This window comes from Dasypus novemcinctus, chromosome 13 (assembly GCF_030445035.2).
Source record: "Dasypus novemcinctus isolate mDasNov1 chromosome 13, mDasNov1.1.hap2, whole genome shotgun sequence".
NCBI classification, from domain to species: Eukaryota; Metazoa; Chordata; class Mammalia; order Cingulata; family Dasypodidae; genus Dasypus; species Dasypus novemcinctus.
In genome coordinates this window covers 95886968-95904790 of record NC_080685.1, presented here as the reverse complement: position 1 = coordinate 95904790, position 17823 = coordinate 95886968, and the positions used below count along the sequence as shown (strand labels likewise).

General features: G+C 35.0%; 1 protein-coding gene and 1 pseudogene across 3 annotated transcripts in view; one reads left to right on the top strand and one right to left on the bottom strand.

Annotated features, from left to right (window-relative positions):
• Positions 1 to 17823, bottom strand: part of SYT14 (synaptotagmin 14) — a 274064-nt gene that overhangs the window by 106473 nt on the left and 149768 nt on the right. The window lies entirely within an intron of this gene.
• Positions 8917 to 10799, top strand: LOC139436353 (heterogeneous nuclear ribonucleoprotein R pseudogene; annotated as a pseudogene).

The window sequence follows — 17823 nt, the reverse complement described above, 5'->3', positions numbered from 1 at the left end:
CTAAAGAATGAAAGGAAAACAATGTGAGAGTTTCAGTATAGACATAGATTTTTTAAAGGAACCCAACAGAAGCACTGACCATAACAACTGAAATGAAAAGTTCCCAGGAGGGTTTCAATAACAGATTGGAGCTGGGAGAAGAAAGAATCCACAAACTGAAGAAAAGACAATTGAAGTGAGTAAGGCTGAGGAGCAGAAAGAAAAAGAATTATTAAAAATTCAAGGAGCCTCAGAGACCTGTGGGATACCATCAAGTGTACGAATATATGAATTATAGGAGTCTCAGAAGGAGAAAGGGAGAAGGGGACAGAAGGAGTATTAAAAAAAATGACAGCAAACTTCCCAAATTAGCAAAAGACATGAATGTGCACTTTCTAGAAGGCTAGCGAACACCAAAGAGGATAAAGTTGAAGAAAAATATGCTCTGTCATATACTGATCAAATTCTCAAACGCTAAGGCCAAGGAGGAAGTTCTGAAAGCTGCAAGAGAAAAGCGACCAGTTACATATGCAGGAGTTCCAATTAGCTTAAATGCTGATTTCCCAAAAGAAACCAGGAAGGCAAGAAGGAAGTGGTTTGAAATACTTCAAGTGCTGTAAGAAAACACTACCAACAAAGATTTTTATATCTGGCAAGACTTTCTTTTTAAAATGAGGAAATATTAAGATATTCCAAGAGAAATAAAAGGTAAGGAAGTTCATTACTACTAGACATGCCCATACAAGCAACACTAAAGCTGGTTCCTTCAGACTGGCAGGCACTTCCTACAGGTCTTAAATGCAAAATGCATAAAAACTAATGCTAAATATATGATTCTGGACATAAAAAGTCCAAAGATATCATTGGTAATAAATAACTAAAAAGGTGAGGGGGCAGAGGGATATAGAAATAGTGTATGCATATGTTACTGAAATAAGGTGGTGTATTAGTCAAAGGGCTGCTGATGCAAAATACCAGAAATTGGCTGACTTTTATAAGGGGTATTTATCTGGGATAGGAGTTTACAGATACCAGGCCATAAAGCATAAGTTACTTTCCTCACCAAAGTCTATTTGGAGCAAGATGGCTGCCGACATCTTTGAGGGTTCAGGCTTCCTGGGTTCCTATGTTCCTGGGCTTGCTTTTCTCTGGGTTCAAGGTTCCTTTCTTTCTCAGGCTGGCTTCTCTTTCCTCTTCATGCTGACTTCCCAGGACTCCAGCTTAAGTTTTCAGCATCAAACTCCAACATCAGAAACCCTTGCATCAAAAGCTCCAATTCTGTCCTTTGCCATGCCTTTTGGGACTCAATGCCCTAATGACATAGCCCAATCAAAGCCCTAATCACAACTCAATCATTCCCAGATACAGATCAGATTATAAGCATAATCCAATATTTCTTTTTGGAATTCATCAATTATATCAAACTGTGACAGGTGGTATCAAATCAAATACGACTATTATATATTTAGGATATTAAGTTGTAATGTCATGGTAACCGAAAGGAAAAGAAATGAAAAATATACCCAGATAGAAATTAGAAGAGACTTGATATGGAGCAATAAAAAAAATCATATACATATGAAAGTAGGCATGAAGGGAAGAACTGAGGGACAAAAAAAGGTATAAGCCTTACAAAGACTAAATAGCAATATGAAAGAAGAAATTCTACATTACCAGTAATGACTTTAAATGTAAATGAATTAAACTCTCTAGTCAAAAGGAAGAGATTGGAAGAATGGATAATAAATGCATTACCAGCTATATTCTGTCTACAACTCACCTTAAATTCATAGGTAGGTTGAAAGTATAAGGATGGGAAAATACATACCCACACAAGTAGTAACTAAAAGTTTCGGTAGCTATATTACTATCAGATAAAACAGACTTTAAATTGAAATATGCTATGAGGGACAAAGACTGTATATACTGATAAAGGGATAAATTTTAAAAGACATGACAATTATAAATATATATGCACCTAACAGCAGAGCCCCAAAATATATGAAGCAAATATTTCAAGGCAGAAATTGACCACATCTTACGTCATGAAACAAGCCTCAATAAATTTAAAACTACTGAAATCATACAATGCATTTTCTCTGATCACAATGACACTAGAAAATAATAACAGAGGGAGAAATGGGAAATTCACAAATATGTAGAAATCAAAAAATGTTCTCTTAAATAACCAAGGTATCAAAGAGGAAATCACAAGTGAAATTAGGAAATATCCTGAAGGGAATGAAAATGAAAACAACATACCAAAACTTACGGGATGCAGCAAAGGCACAGCTGAGAGGGAAATTTATAGTTCCAAATACTTACATTAAAAAATAATACTAGCAGAAGTATTATAGAGGTATGACAGTGGTTGAAAGGGAAAGTCTAAGGACAACTATGTTACTTGAAGGAAAGCTGAAAAATATAACATGGGACTGTATAACATAGTGAAACCTCATGGGAAGTACAAAAATGGGTAATATTGCATATATAACTGTTTTTACAAAATATAAACACAAACTACAGAGACAGAAAAAGAATAGCAGCTATGTACAGCAGGGGAAGCATAGATTGAGAGGTGATAAGATTTGTTTATTTGTCTGTTTTTTGGTTTATTATTAATATTGGAATAATGAAAATGCTCTAATGATTGAAGTTATGAATGCACTATGTGATTATACCAAACACCACTGATTATACACTCTGAATGGATTTATCCTTTACTAATATGTATTAATAAAGTTGATTTGTTAATAAATAAAAAGAATAAAGATTTCAAATCTAGAAAACCGTTAACCAGGCGATGGGATGAGGGTAGTGATTAGGGAATTAAAATTTAAAATGTTCAGAGTTTCTATTTGGGATGCTAGAAAGGTTTTGGTATGGATAGTGGTAATGGCAGCATAATATTCTTAATGTAGTTAACAGCACTGAAATGTATATTTGAATATGATTAAAAAGGGAAATTTTAGGTTGTATATATGGTACTAGAGTAATTTTTTAAAACCCCATGGAACTGTACAACTCAAATAGTGAACCCTAAGTTAAACCATGGACTACTACCACAGTTAACAGTACAATTATAAATATCTGCTTTCCTCAACTGTAAAGAATATATCACACCAATGCAAGGTGTTAATAGTATGATGTCTATGAACTTCATAGCGTATGCATTATTGTTCTGTTAACCCACAATTTCTTTATTAAAAAAAAAGAGCCAAAAGAAAATTACATAGTCATATCTTTTAGAGAAACTGAATCTATCATTTTGAAATATTCTCAAAAAAGGAATTTCAGGCCCAGATAGCTTTACTGATAAACTGTACCATTTAAGGAAGCGGGAAAAAACCCAACGATCTTCCAGAAAATCTTTCAGATGAAATTAAAAAAGAGGGAACACTTCTGAAATCATTTTATGAGGCCAGCAAAGCCTTGACACCAAACACTGAAAGAGTGTCATACATTAAAAGTATAACCCAACCCCTCTTGCAGATACAAATACAAAAATTCTCTATAAAATATAGCAAACCAAACTGAGATTTACATAAACAGAGTACGATAAACCAAATTAGGTTTATAATAAGAATGCAAAGTTATTCTACAAATGCAAAGTAAATATAATAATTGAAAATAAATTTAACTCATCACATTGAAAGAATAAAGGTGAAAAATAATTTGATAATAGATTTTAAAAAGCATTTGCGCTAACTAGGACTAGAAGAAAACTTCCTTAATCTCTCATTAGGAGTATCTACAAAATCCTACAGCAAGAATCATATTTAATGGTGAAATGTTGAAAGCTTTACCTCTGAGATCAGGAATGAGGCAAGGATGCCTGTTATCACCACTTCTATTCAACAACGTACAGGAGGTCCTAGCCAGTGAAATAAGGCAAGAAAAATGATATGTAAAAGGGGGGGAAGGAAAGAAATACAATTATAATTACTCTCAGATGATGATTGTGAAGTAGAAAACCTAAAATAATCTAGAGATAATCTATTAAAGTTAATAAACTTAGGAAGGTTGCTGGATATGAGGGCAATATAAAAGTTAACTCAATTTCTATACACATGCAATGAACAATTAGGGAGAGAAATTTAAAAACAATCCCATATACAATAGCATCAAATAACATCAAATACCTAAGAGTAAATCTAAGGAACCACCCTGCTGCTATTTTTTCAGTTCTTGAGTTTACAATGAGAATGAAAGCTCTTAGCATTGGCAGAATCCGAAGTGTAGCTATAAAGTTTAGGAAGGGACAGGCAGAAACCTTTGGAATTTCCTTTCTCCAGCAACATGGCATTCCTGGAGGAAAAGTTAGAGATTTGAGAATTGCAGGTATGGTAATTTCCTTCACTAGTTTGTCTACCGCAAAAGTTAACAGGCTTAAAACGAAATAGATTGTCATAAACTTAATTATAAGTTGACTCCAGCAGAGTTGCCACTCCAGATGGAGTCTCCTATTGAGTAAATTAATATAGCCTTGGTATTTCTTCATAACAATCCAGAAAGACCACCAGGTTATTTTCATCTGGTAAGGCCAACAGTATCTCTCTGTTGTTTCAGGGTAACATAATAAAATACTCTTGTTCTATGCCATAGTATGTTTTGCAGAGACTTCAGTTGCCTCAGCATTCAATACTAAATCTCCTTCATCCTGTTCTTGATAAAAGGACCTGAAGAGTAGAAGAGTTGGGATATGAAGTCCCTTGGTAAAATATACGTGTACAGAATTGAGAACAAAATCCTATAAAAATGCAAGCGTTTGCCACCTCAAGAAAGCTCCTGAGGACTCAGGGGCAGGATAAAATATTCCTCCTAAAGTCAAAGAGATTTATTATCCCTTGTGCTTCCTTCCACCAAAGAGACAGTTTTGTTGGCCTCTTTACATTTGAAAACAGCATACTTGGGTAAACAGCTCTGATCCATTTATAAGGTGGTCTAAAAAGCTTTAAGTTTTTTTTTTTGGAACACCTGTATATCCTTTATTCAAATTCACCAATTGTTATTAACATTTTACCCCATTTCCTTTTTTTTAAATCATGTGGATTATAGTTTACTCTGTAGTTCACACTCTCCCCTGGTACATTCAGTGGGTTATGGCAGGATATATAATGTCCAGCATCTGACCCTGCAATATCATTTAGAACAACTCCAAAGTCCCAAAAAACACAGAAGTTTTAATTTTGAGTAGAAACCAGAGCAAGATAATTCTATACAGATGATCTAGGGTATAGTAGAGGAAGATCTACCATTGACCTTTAAGATACAGCAAACCAAATGGTGCTCAGATATCTACAGTAGGTCATGATGCTAAAAAGTGCTATTGGAAAGGCCTGAAATAGAATTGAAGTGGAAGTGAAATAACTCCTTTTGTACATCACATTTTATTAGAAGATAAGAGTTCAGATTCATTTTTGTACCACATCTTGAAGCTTTAGTCTTTGCCCACTTTATTTTTATCATGGTGGGAAGTCATCCCTATTTTCTACCAGTACAATCTGAATGAACTATGAATTCATTCCATGTCATGTCTTGATTCTTAAAACTGTGAAGCTAGACCACACTCACCTCAGAAAGAGAAGTCAAAAGTAGTTCTTGTTGGAGAAACAGCTCCTGGCCTACTATTAGTATCAAAAAGAGACACCAAATATCAAAGTGATCATAACCTGTCCAGAAAGAAGTAGATGCCTTACTTAGCTGTAAAGTTGGGGATGCTCAGCTGCACTCTGTCATCAGGTAGAAATGGCATATATTAGATGAGGGCCAAGGAGGTTCAAAGACACAGGTAGGTATCCTACTTTCTCTCAGCCTATATTTTTATCCTCAAGAAGAATACACCATGACTAGCTAACTGAGGATAAAAAAATTATGTTTAGTGATATTCCAATACCAGCCACTAGTGGAATGCTTTGGTATTACAGTCCCTTTCTGAGGTGGCATTGAAAGACAAACTACTTGAGTTTCACCTTGGCTTAGAACAAGGGTTGGTATCTCATTGCTGGGTAATTGGCAACAGTCTGGCTGGCTGTAAGGATTTGGGAGGAGAAAGACTGGGAGACTGAATGGCTCTAAAGACTAAAAATATTTATGTTCCAAATACAATTTAAAACAAAAATATAATAAAACCACTAAAAAATGCAGCAGATAGAATGATTTCTGAAAATTAGTCCCCATATATGAAGCCTAATTCTTTCTCAGATTGAAAAAAATGTTTCTAAATTTTATAATTGCATTTACTCTACTTCCTTGCTTTCTTCCTTAGACTGAATTCTCGTATTGTGAAACAGCAATTGAAAATCTAAACATGCAACATTAACTTTTCTCTTCACTGTAGGAATAATATCAAAGAATTTCTACAATTGAGCTCAGCATGACTTTTGTCCAGATGAATCTCTAATCCCTATTCTTAATCCTATTGCTCTTATTCAAAAGATTTTTGAGATACTTCATTATCATATCCTTGTAAGGTTCTAATTCAACCCCCCATTATATTAGTTTTAGTACTTTTGTTTATTATGCTTTATGAAAGTACATGCCTTAAGTTTTAGTACTCTTCTATTAAAAATGTATCACAGCAGCGGGAGTAGCTCAATGACTGAGCACCTGTTTCACATGTACGAGGTCCTAGGTTTAATCCACAGTATCTCACAAAAAAACAAACAAAAAAAACCCAACATATCACAGAAATATCACAAAGTAGGGAAGAAAATCAAACAACCATTATTTTTAAAAATTGCCTTCCACAAACAAATGTGACAAAGCGTAAGAAGAGTAGTTAAAATAATCTGACTAGGCAATACAGATAAATGTGAAAATAATTTAGGATTTCCTTCAGGGGATACTGGAGAATATCTTGTTTACAAGAGTGCCTAAATAAACGAGATGACATCTGCAAATTCCAACCACAGGTCCTTTCATATAGTACGCACCCAATAAGTATATTTTAAAAAGCATAATAATAAGCATGTGTTCATGCGGTCATGGGATGTCACCTCAGTGGGTGGAGACCCACACAATAACCAACAAAATATTAAATTCCCATCTGGGGAGTCCTGCTGCATTCCCTAATAGAGTGGCAAGACTCTGTAGAGTACACAGGCAGTACAAAGTGAAAGAGGACTAGACCCGACTAGACCCTTGATATTAATGTTTGTACTTATGAACTTCATTCTTGAAAACTGAAACTTAGTAATATCTATTGCCTAAGAGTCACCTACTGAAAACCAACTTGTTACTCAAATGTGGACTCTCTCTAAGACAAACTCAACAAAGACGCTCAATGCCCTTCCCCTGCCCCCACCCCCAGAATGGGACATGACTCCTGGGGACAGGCCTCCTTGGCACCAAGGGATTATTACCAAGCACCAAGTAGCAATGTGTTTGGAAAAAGACCTTGTCCAAAAGGGGAAATATTAAATACAAAAGAGTTTTTAAGGTTAAGAGATTTCATTGTGAATTAGGAGGTCACTCCAGAGGCTACTCATTAAATATATGTCCCAGAGTCTTAAATCTTTGGTCTGTTCATATGCCAGTTGAACCCTGAATCCTAGCAGACTTGAAGCCAACACCTACTCTCCAGTTCATCGGAGGACAACTAACAAAAGGATGATGATGGACAATGCCCACTCCACAAAACAGAGAGTATCTATAACTACAAGCAAGACAGTTCTATTCATCTGCCCCATGGGACCCAATTGGGGCAGAGTGGACATCACTACCCCAAAATCCTCAAGACTGAGGAATGAACAAACGTAAGAGGAATAAACAAACATGCAACTATGGACCAAAGTAGACTTATTATTATCCTTTTAATGGAAGAACTTGTAACATTGATATAAAGACAGTGGTGACCAGAGGTTCTGAGGGGAGGGAGAGGGAAGAATAGTTGTAACATGGGCATTTTGGGGACACTGGAATTGTTCTGCATGATAATGCAATGACAGATAAAGGCCATTATATGTTTTTTCAAAACCTATAAAATTGTTCAGTGCAAAGTGTAACCATAATGCAAACTATAGACCATAGTAGCAATGCTTCAATATGTGTTCATCAGTTGTAACAAATGTACCACACTAATGAAAGATGTTAATGGGGTAACAAGTGTGGGGGGTGGGAAATATGGGAAACTCCTAAATTTTATTTTTTTTTCCTTAAAAATTACAGCTTTGAGGCATTTTATTATTAAAAAGTTGGTAACTATATACATAAGTTTATATGAACTTAAAATTCATAAAGCATTTACTTTATTTCTTAGCTTGACTTTCTAGTAAATCTTCAGCTTCATTGATTTTTGGCTGCCAAATAAGGAGATCCTCCCTTATCTGGGTAATTTAAGAGCATCTCTTATTTTTCCTTCATTGGCAGTAGGGCTTATGCCTAGTATCAATGCTCCTTCCTGTTTTTCCATTTTGGGCTCAAACCCACCTCTGTAGTAGCCACCACTGAAGGCAGAGTTTGGGAGACTTTGAAAAACTCGCTTTACTTGAGGCTCAACATGCTTCATGGCTTGCAAAGCCTAACAGCCATGGAAGCAAATTTGGTTCAACGGATAGAGCATCTGCCTACCACATGGGAGGTCCCAGGTTCAAGCCCAGGGCCTCCTGACCCGTGTCATAAGCTGGCCCATGCTGATGCATGCAAGGAGAGCCCTGCCACGCAGGGACGTCCCCCGCATAGGGGAGCCCCATGCGCAAGGAGTGCGTCCCGAAAGGAGAGCCGCCCAGTGCGAAAAAAGTGCAGCCTGTCCAGGAATGGCACCGCACACATGGAGAGCTGACGCAGCAAGATGATGCAACAAAAAGAGACAAAGATTCCTGGTGCCACTGACAAGAATACAAGAATACACAGAAGAACACACAACAAATGGACAGAGAGCAGACAACTGTGGGGGGGGGGAAGGGAGAGAAAAAAAAAATCTAAAAAAAAACTGTAATGGCCTGCGAATCCTGCAGCGGCAACTGTCGGTCCAGCTGCTACCACTGCACTGACCGTGGCTCCACCCTGGCTCCTCTGGCTCCAGCAGGGGCATGGTTCATCCCAGCCCAGAGGCCACAGCCACCCACACCTCTGCTAAAAAGTGATGCTCACTCCTCCAGCAGCTACAAACCACCCAAGCATCGGCAACCCTGGAACAATGTCCAGGAGAGCCATTTCCTATTTTCAATGTAACTGTTACGTACTAAAATTCTTTTAAGAATAAAGAAAAAGAGAAAGAAAAAAGCACAATAAATCAATGAATATATTTAATATATAATGGATGAGATTTGATTGGTTATATGAGAAGATACCATTAAAAATTTAATTCAATTAAAAAGTACATATATTAAGGTATAAACTATTTTATTATGTTGGTAGTCAATAAAATTAACTTTGTTCTAGGAAAAAAAACACACACGTGGGAGAAGGAAAAGTTAAAATATACAGAGCAGATATTTCAAATTCACATCTACAAAATCACTGAATTTTCCTAAATTACCTAGCAAATTTTGAGGACAAAAATAAAAAGATGATTGGTATTCCTCATAAAAAACTTATAAAATCTAGGAGTAAATTCAACAGTATGCAACTTTTTCACTTTTAAAGTAACATGAGGACAACTCAATATCAATAGTTATCAGTAGAATATCTTCTTTTTACTTTCCTCAACTATACTAAAACTATAAGACTCAGGCAAACAATAGGCTTTTTGTTAGATCAATTCCGAAGAAGAAGACTAAAGAAAACATTCTGGAAGAATTCAGTAAAGTCACAGAGGGGTTGGTAGACATTATTCTCTATCATCACCTTGATGAAAAAAAGTAGAATCAAGAGTTCTGCTTCTTTGAATATGAGGATCACAAGTCAGCAGCTCAAGCCAGATACCCCCTGATGAGAGGAAAAGTAAAAGTATGGGGAAAAGAAGTTACAGTTGAATGGCTTGACCCTGTGGAAGAACCAAATCCATCATGGCAAAGACGAAAGTTTTATTTGTGAGAAATTTAGCAACTACACCTACAGAAGAAATACTAGAGAAGTCGTTTTCTGAATTGGGAAAACTTGAAAGAGCAAAGAAGTTGAAAGAGTATGCATTTCTTCATTTTGAAGACAGAGGAGCAGCTGTTAAGGGCATGGGTGAAATGAATGGCAAAGTAATAGAAGGGGAAGAAATTGAAATAATCTTAGCCAAGCCACCAGACAAGAAAAGGAAAGAGTGCCACACTGCTAAACAGGCCTGCAAAAGCACTGGGTGTGAAGATTATTACTATCACCTTCCTCCTCACATGCCACCGCCAGAGGTCGGGATCATGGTGCGGGGAGAGTTGGATATGGCTACCTTCCAAATTACTATGGCTATGAAGATTACTATGGTTGTGATTATCACGACTATCGTGGAGGCTATGAAGACCCCTATGACAACTAAGATGATGGTTATGCAGTAAGAAGAAGAGGAAGAGGAAGGGGAGGGCGAGGTGCTCTACCACCACCTAGGGGACGGGGAGCACCACCTCCAAGAGGAAGAGCTGGCTGTTCTCAGAGGGGGCACCTCTGGGACCACCAAGCAGTTCTAGTGGTGTCAGAGGGGATCCTGCACAACAGCAGAGACACCATGGTTCCCATGGAGCTCCAGACAACTGTGGGGACAGTGTAGGAGGCCAGAGAAAGGCTGATGGGTACAACCAGCCTGATTCCAAGCACCATCAGACCAACAACCAAAAAACTGGGTTTCCCAATCCATTGCTCAGCAGCTGCTTCAGCGAGGTGGCAACTATTCTTCTAACTATGGTTACAATGATGACAACCAGGAATTTCATCAGGATACTTATGGGCAACAGTAGAAATAGACAAGTGAGGGCTTAAAAATGATATTGGCAAGATAAGACTAGTTCTAGATCTACATTCTTTCAAAAAATTGGCTTACCTTTTTTATCCTTTAAGAGGCAAGCTGCTGCCATTTGTATTGAGCTGAAGAATCACTGTTGTGTATATAATCAAGTCTTTATTTTTCCTCTTTTCATAAATGCTCTGGGACATTATTGGGCTTGCAGAGTTCCCATATTCTGGGAGTTACAATGCTTTTATTGTTTCAGGCTTCAGTTTAGCTTTAATACAAGTTGGGCACACTGTTAAATCCTGATTTTGCACACTTTCATTTTTTTGAAATGAAATTTATCCCAAATTACATAGGAGTATGGTGTGTGCAATAAATAAAAGTACAAACTCTAGTGCTTTGTCTTGGTAGTTTTAAGAAATTAAAGCAAGCAAATTTAAGATTTCCTGTGTTGTGTATAACCTATAACTATCTGTTTTGCACTCCTAGAAGTATATTAACTATGTTTTTAAATTGTTATAATGTCATACCTTTCTGAAATCTTCCCTATATAATTTGTTCAGCTTAAATGGCAAAGCCTTGACAATATGTTCTCTAATGTGACTGTTTTTCCAATTTCTTGTTCATGTAAGATTTCAAAAAAACTCAAATATCTATTCAAAACATTTAAAAAAGGGTTGAGCCAATGACACCTTTAGATAAACAAAAGCTGAGAAAATTTATTGCTTGTAAAGAAATACTAAAGAAAGAAACACAGGCTAAAGGGAAATAATATCAGATGGGAACTTGGACCTACAGAAAGGAATGAAGTGATTCGGAAATGATAAATGCATAAATATAAAAGACTATGTTTTAAAACCTCAAACAAAAATGCTCCCAAGGGCTCTAGGGACATCTGGACACTATAGGCAAGGCACACAGCTATATGAAATCACTATCCCTTCAAGGGGTCCTGTTTGGTAATATGTGATAATCTATTTCCCCAGTGAAACAGAGATTGACTCATTTATGAATTCCCTACTTGTAATTCTTATACCCCTTTATTTAACCTATAATTATCACTATACCCATTAAATATACATCTCAGAGACTTAAATCTTTGGTCTGTTCATATGCAAGGTGAGCTCTGAATCCCAGGGAGTTGTGGCCAAACCCGACTCTCCAGTTCTTCAGACTTGTCCAGGACAACTAGCAAAATAATGATAATGGACAAGCCCCAGCCCAAAAAACAGGGAGAATCTACAACTACAAGCAAAACAGTTCCTTCCATCACCCGGTAATATCTAAGACCCCTCTCAACTGGAAGCAGTCAGAGCAGACATTATCCCAAATTTCAAGGTTGAGTAATGAACAAACACAGGGTGGGGAGGATAACACGGACCAATTTAGATTTACTGTTATTGTAGGTATTAGCATATGGTAATGGAAGAACTTGTTACGTTGATATAAAGATAATGGTTACCAGGGGAGGGGAAGGATGACTACGTGGAACACAGCATTTTCAGAGCATTTAGAAGAATTTAGAACAATTCAGTTCTGCATGATACTGCAATGACAGTACATGACATTATGAATTTGTCAAAACCTATAAAACTGTACAGTGCAAGGCGTAAACCTACAGACCTTGATTAGTAACAATGCTTCAAAGTGGTTCATCAATTATAACAAATATACCTAACTAAACTAAGATGTGAAAAATAGGAGCAAATGTGTATATGGGTGGGTGGGTGTAATGTGGGAATCCCATCTACTTTTGATGTAACTTTTCTGTAATATAAAATTTCTCTAAAAATAAAATTTATAATGAAATTTTTAAAAATACTGTTTTACTTTTCATAATTCACTTAAAAGACAAGTTATCATTAGAAAAATAATAATGTTCTCTATTGGTGTATATAATTTATTCAGAAGTAAAAGATAAAACAATCAAAGGAAGGAGAACAATACTGTTATTAGGTTATACTATTTGTGAAATGGGAAGCGATAAGCAATTAGTGCAAAGTGTCAAATGGGAGATGAGAAAATACAAACATGAAGGAGAAACTATGAAGTGCCAAATGTAAAGTGTAGAGGTATAATATTGAATCCGAATAGACACTAATAAATTAAAAATGCCCTAAAACGACCACTGCAAACATAATAATAATAAAAAAAGATATGCCTAAAAACCAACAGAGAAAATAAAGCACAATATTAAAAAAATATTTGATTAACCCAAATTACGGCAAGGAAAGAACAAAGGAGGAACAAGAAAACATAAGGAACAAATAGAAACAAAAATCAAGATAGGAGAATCAAACATAACCACATGGGTAATTAGATTAAATGCTTATGGGGCAAATAATCCTTCAAAAGATCAGAGCTGTCAGATAGGATAAAAAAGCAAAACCTAACTACATGCTCTCTGTAAGATAACTACTTTAAGTATACAGATAAGTTGAAAGTAAAAGGTTAGAAGATATATCATGAAAAAACATCCCTAAAAAACTACAGCGATCATACTTAGATGAGACAAAGTGACATAAAGACTATAGGTATTATAAGACATACCTATGAAACTCTGTAATGGTAAAAAGAGCAATTCACTAAGAAGACACTACAATGTAAAATAGCTATGTACCTAGTAAGAAATTACCAATTACCAACACACAAAAAAATTAAAGTTGACAAAATAAAGGGAGAAATAAACAAAAAGAAAACGAGAAATTTTGATGTAATAAATAGCACAAGTAGACATTAGGTGTTATATAGATCCAAACATGTCAACCAACTTGACCTGAGTTTGAGAATACAACTCAAAATAAATATGAAATACACATTCTTTAGTGCATACAGAATTTTTACCAAGATAAACCATATGCTAGCCCATAAATCAAGTCTCAGTACATTTTAAAAGGTTGAATTATTACATAGCATGTAATCTAATCATAAAGAAATTTAATTATATATCATTAACGTGAAGCTACCTAGGAAACCTCAACTATTTGAAACTTAAGCATGACTAAATAAACCATGGTTCCAAAAGAAATTACAGGAGAAATTAGAAAATATTTAGAACTGAATGATAATGAAAACATAGCATTTTAAAATTTGTGAGATGCAGCTAAATTATTTCAAGGAAAATTTATACATTTAAAATATCTACATTAGAAAAGAGGAAAGGATTAAAATTAATGATCTAAGTTTTCAAATTAAGAAACTAAAAAGAAAATCAAACAAAACTCAAAGTGAAGACAACATATAAAGGTGAGAGCAGAAATTAAAGAAACAGAACATAAAGAAAATGGAGAAAAATAAAGTAAAAAGTTGGTTAATTGAAATGATTAATCAAATTGAGAGACCCCCAGTAAAAAGAGACAATATGACAGGCCAAAAAGTAATGATATATATGATAGCACTACAGATCCTACAGGTATTAAAAATATAATAAACATGAACAATTTTGAGACAACTTGGAAAAATATGGAAAAAACTTTGAAAAACACAACTTATCAAAAGTGATTTCAGAATAAGTTAAAAATCTGAATATATATATCTTTTCCCAAAGGAAGAACTCCTGGTCCATATAGTTTCACTGATGAATCTTAGTAAAACTGAAAGAACAACTAGTACCATCTTACACAAACTTATAAAAATATGAAGGAGGAAGCAGGCATATTTTTTACATCAAAATGTAAAATGTAAAATGACAAATATATCATAAGAATAAAAATACAGACTAATATTCCCTATAATACTCAAAAATCCTCAAAATTTTATTAAATTGAATAGAACAATGCATTAAAAGGATAAGATACGATGACCAAGTAGAATGCAAGCACTGTTTAACATTTAAAAATTAACCTAATCCCACCACATTTACAAAATTGTAGAATGACAATACAGGCTGAAAAATCATATAACAAAATATTGCACACAATCATGATTAAACTGTGGAAACCAGGAATAGAAGGAAACTTCTTCAGTCTTATAAAGGATGTTTAGAGGGAAGCAAACTTGGCTCAAAGGACAGAGCATCCGCCTACCACATGGGAGGTCCAAGGTTCAAACCCAGGGTCTCCTTGACCCGTGTGGAGCTGACCCATGCGCAGTGCTGATGAGCATAAAGAGTGCCATGCCATGCAGGGGTGTCCCCCGTGTAGGGGAGCCCCATGCGCAAGGAGTGTGCCCCATAAGGAGAGCCACCCAGTGCAAAAGAAAGTTCAGCCTACCCAGGAGTGGCACCGCACACATGGAGAGCTGACTAGCAAGATGACACAACAAAACAAAAAAAGAGACAGATTCCAGGTGCTGTTGACAAGGATATCAAGTGGACACAGAAAATGGACACAGAGAACAGACAACTGAGGTGGGGGTAGGGCAGGGAAGGGGAGAGAAATAAAAAAATAAATAAATCTTTAAAAAAATTAAAAAATAAAGGACATTTAGACAAATCTGCTAACATCAACCTTAAAAATGAAATACTGCTCACTGTCCCCCAAAGACCAGGAACAAGGCAAGAATATCCACTCTCACCATTTCTATTCAACATTGTTTTGGAGGTCCTACCCAGTGCAATAAAGTAAGAAAAAGAAACAAAGATTCACAGAAGATTTGAAGGGGAATAAAGCACTTTTATTCACAGATGATATGATTATCTCTGTGGAAAATTCCAAGATATCCTAAAAAAAACCACAACTGCTATAACTTATAAAGTCAATTTAGTAACCTTTTAGATTATACGGCCAATAAACAAAAATCAAGCAGATTTCTATAATCAAGCAATAAACAATAGGAAGTGAGGTTTTAAAAAATAACATTTACAAGAGCATTAATGATCACAATTTTCAGGAATAAATTTAATAAACAATATGCAAGATGTTTACATGGAAAATTTAAAAAAACAATCCTGAGAGGAACTGAAGACTTAATATAGATATATACAATGTACATTAATTTCAAGATTCAATATTATATTCCCACCAACAACGCAGTTTCCTATTTCTCTGTATTCTTGCCCACATTTGCTATTCTCTTTAAAAAAAAAAAAAAATAGCCACACTAGTGGTGGTGAGGTGGTATCTCATTGCAGTTTGAATTTCTCTAATGGTTAATGATGTTGAGTGTCTTTTTATGTGCTTATTGGCCATTTTAAAATCTTCTTTGGAGAAGTGTCCATTCTAGTCCTTTGCTCATTGGATTGTTCACCTTTTTGGTGGTGAGTGGGGGGAATTCTTTAATTTTCTGGATATTAAACCCTTAGAAGATATATGGTTTCCATTGCTCATTATTCTAATGCCTAAGAATTACTGTTTTATGAACCTATTATAAAAGGTATAGCTTAAATACTATTTTCTAATTGTTTTTGCCAGTATATAGAAATACAATTGATTTTTTGTATATTAACCTAGTACCCTAAAACTTCCTTGTGATTTCCTAGAAATTATTATATAGATAACCATGTCTTCTGCAAACAAAGACAGTCTGATTTCTTCCTTTCCAAACTCAATGACTTACTTCTTTTTTGTCTTTTTGCACTGAATAGACACTCAAAATACTAAACAGGAGTTATGTGTGGTAATCCTTGTACTAGATTTTCAAGAAAACATTCAATATTTGATCATTAAAAATGATGTTAGCCCTGTTATTATTATATTATTATTTTGTATATGCCTTTATTAGATTGAAGAAGTTTACTGAAAGGTTTTATCATGGATGGGAATTGGATTGTGTTCAGTACATTTCTCGATCAAGTAAAGTATATAACCATATGATTTTCTACTTTATTCTATCATGTGGAAGAATGCACTGATCGATCTTCCAACAGTAAACTAAATTGACATTGGTCTGATTTTGTTTGTTTGTTTGGCTTTTCGTTGGAAAGTCCATGTCTGGCTTTGCTCTCAGTGTAATTCTGGTCTCATAAAATAAATTGGTAAATGCACATTGTTCTTCTATTTTCTAAAAGAATTCGTGCAGAACTGGTACTATTTCTTCCTTAAATGTATGCATCTGGACCCAGAGTTTTCTTTGTGGAAAGGTTTTAAACCATAAATATAGGGCCATATATTAATATATATTAATATAATAAGATATAGGAAATATCTTTCCTCTTAAGCAGTCATTTGTGTGCTTATCATGGAACCTATTTCATTTAAGTTGAATTTTTTGGCATGAAGTTACTCTTAATATTCTTTTATAACCCCTTTAATGTCCATAGAATATACAGTGTTATACCACTTTTGTTCTTGATGTCTATCATTTATGTCTTATATTTTTCCTGGTTAATATGGCTAGAATTTTATACATTGCATTGAGTTTTCTAAGCATTAGTTTTTGGATTCAGTGATTGTCTCTTTTGTTTGTCCATTATCATTGCCTTTCCACGCTTATCTTTCTTATTTCCTTTCTTCTGCTTACTTTGTTTTCTAGGTCCCTAGTTTCTTATAATGGAAGCTTACATGACTGATTTTTGACTCTTCTTTCCTTCTAATAAAAGCAATTAATGTTATAAATTTCCTGCCAAGCACTGCTGTAGCTGTATTCCAAAAATATTGATATGTTGTTCTTTCATCTTCATTCAGTTCAAAACATTGTTCAAACTCTACTTCGGCAACCTACTACTTGTGTGACCGTGGGCAATCTGTTTATGTCTTTTTTGTTTTTATTTCCTCATCTGTAAATTAGAATATAATAACATCAATCTCATTGGGATTTCTGAGGATGAACTAAGTTTACGCATAAAGTGTTTAGCACATTGCTTCATAATAATAGTCAGAAAATGTTATAATTATGGTACTGGATTAATTAATACAACAACCCTATGAGGGAGGTAAGGCACAGAGTGTATAACTGAGTTGGTCCCAGGTCTCTTCATTCTTATTTAGTGTTCTTGAGAAAAAACAACAAATTCTAAATTTGTTTGTAGATTAATTTTTCAGGAATTCCATCTTGTATAGAACATCATGTTGTCTTACTTCAGCTTTATATAAAAAGTGATCTTAACAAAAAGGATTTTCCAAAAAGCATTATAAACATATATATACACATAC